At 48.0% G+C, this 2,500-nt stretch overlaps 1 protein-coding gene across 1 annotated transcript in view; it reads right to left on the bottom strand.

The window, feature by feature from the left end:
• The window catches only part of kdm6ba (lysine (K)-specific demethylase 6B, a), a gene marked incomplete in the record, with an annotated part of 109,187 nt that overhangs the window by 49,371 nt on the left and 57,316 nt on the right, over positions 1-2,500 (bottom strand). The window contains 1 exon segment of the mRNA XM_076288576.1: positions 997-1,206.

The following is a 2,500-nucleotide window of genomic DNA, read 5'->3' on the forward strand; positions in this document are numbered from 1 at the left end:
ACACACAATCCCAGTTCAGGATGTCCTTGTCATAACAACAACAAATTCCAGCAACACACACACACACACACACACACACAACTAATGTTCTCTGAAAGCAGCTAAGGGGCTCCACGGATAAGCCCAGAGACACAACAACAGTGGCTAACAGAAGTGCTAGCGTGCTAGTGGGGGGGTGGGGGCATTGAGGACATGGCCAGCAGTAACAACACAATGGGGGTGGGAGTTAGCTTTAGCTTAGGAGTTAGCTTTAGCTTAGCCGCTAGCAGTGATTAGCCCAGTCACCAGAGGAGAGCAGAGCAGCCCTAGGCTAGCCTACTCCTTTGTATCATTCCAGATAACATTTGGCAGAGTAAACACCGAAACACCAGGCAAATATGGAGAGGGAACAAAAAGGGGAGAAAGACGGAGAGGTAGAGAGATGGGACGAACAAATGAGTGCTAGCACGAAAGAAAACCCAAACGAAAACAAAGAGAGACAGAAAAAAAGACAAGGGGAAAAAAGGGCTCTCCCGGTTTTGCTTCTCTTGGCTGAGCAGCAGTGTCGGCGTTGGCGACAGCCGCCACGGTAACGCGTGACAACAGAAATAGCGCTGGGGCTGGGAGAGAGATTCTGGCCGCGACACACAGGCTCCCTTTGTGCTTGCATTCCTCTCCCTCTCTCTCTCCCTCTTTCTCTCCCTCTCTTCTTGCTCTCTCCCTCTTTCCCACTCATGTCAGCCTCCTCCTCCTCTCCACATCACTGGCTCCAACTTTCTCTCTCTCTCTCTCTCTCTTTCCCTGTCTTCTTTGTGCCTTTCTCTCTTGCTGCTGGGGTTTTCTGTTTTTGTTTTGTTGTGTGTCTTTGTTCCAAAAAAAGTGAAAGGCATCCATGCATGGACAACACAGCTGAGAGGAGTAAGAAGGGAAGAGTGCAGAGAAAGAGGTATTGGCTACAGAAAAAGAGAGGATGAAGGAGAAGAGCTAAGCTTGTCTTGTAGATGAAGCTTGTCCTACCTTGGGTTCTTGAGCAGTAGCAGCAGCAGTTGAGTTTTTAGCTGGAGTTAAATCCACAGTCCAAAGTGCGTGCGTGTGTGTTGTTGTGTGTGTGTGTCAGTCAGTCAGTCGCGTCCAGCTCAGCAAATCTATCCAGCATTTGTGCTCCCTCTCCCTCTCTCTCTGGTCCGCTTGCTTGCTCGCTCGCTCTCTCTCTCTCTCTCTGCAGCCCTTTAAACAAGAGAGGAGGCTGGAGTCAGATTAGAAAGCCTCAATACCTCTGCGCCCCCAACCCACTCTCTCTCTCTCTCTCTCTCTCACTCACACACACACACACACACATGCAGCCACTCAGACATGCACACACAACTGGCAAGGAACACAAACCATCCACAAGCTGATGCTGTCAAGAAGGTATGGTGGCATAAACAAAAAATGTAAAGGGCTGATTGTCCCCTCTCCCTCTTGCATTTACCTCAGGAGGAGGTGATCTTCACTGTTTTGTCTCTCTTTCTTTCTTTCTTCCCTCGGTGTCGCCCCCCCCCCCTCTTTCTCTCTCTCCCTCACACACACACACTCAAACATACACACACGACATGTGTGCATACACACTCTCTCTTACACATACACACTTCTCTCTCTCGTTGATTTCCCCCCCCTACACTCAGTAGTCAAACAAAGAAAGGGAAGGAGCTGGGTGCTCTCTCTCTCTCGCTCATACACAGACACATGCTCACACACAAACACACACACACACACACACACACAAGCCCAACCCCCAGCTAGAGGCAAGCCTGCCTCTCTTCTTTTCTCTCTCATTTCTTCCCCTCTAGTGGCTGGCTTTCTCTAAACAGCCCTCCCCCTCCCCCTCCTCTTCTCTCTCCATCTCTCCCTCCCCCTCCCTTCCTCTGTGTGTCAAACAGATGGGACTAAAGAGCGGAAGGAATCCCTTATTTCATCCTCTATATGTGGTGTGTGTGTGTGTTTAAGATCCTATATTTCTCATATAAGTATAATTGTGTATTTATTTTAACATGTACAGTGGTTAAGCATCTGTCAGTTTAAATGTGTACGTCCAAGTGCATCTGCAATTTGCACTATAGCAATGCCAGCATAAGAGAGAGTTTGTGTTTGTGTGCATGCACTTTTATTTGTACCTTTGCATGCATGTGTGTGGGTGGGTGTATCTGTGTGTGAGAAACACATTTTGTGTGTGTGTGTGTGTGTGTGTGTGTGTGTGTGTCAGAGAGATTCTGTATATGCAAGGGTGCACGTGTGCACTGACACACAGGCACTTCACTTGGCCAAGACGGGGAGAGTAAACACACACACACACACACACAATGCATTCAAAGTCACACTAATGATGCATCAAGTTTGTGCCTGCTGCTGCATATACACTGCCATTCAAAAGTTTGGGGTCACTTAGCAATTTCCATTCCACTCCATTATAGACAGAATACCAGCTGAGATCAGTTGCATTGTTTTTAATCATGGCAGAAGTTTTCAGATTACGTTATGTGCT

Source organism: Alosa pseudoharengus, unplaced genomic scaffold (genome assembly GCF_046254945.1).
Source record: "Alosa pseudoharengus isolate Yale_2024_CS ecotype anadromous, Long Island Sound unplaced genomic scaffold, YU_APseudo_1.1 YU_APseudo_1.1_scf_17, whole genome shotgun sequence".
Taxonomy (NCBI): Eukaryota; Metazoa; Chordata; class Actinopteri; order Clupeiformes; family Clupeidae; genus Alosa; species Alosa pseudoharengus.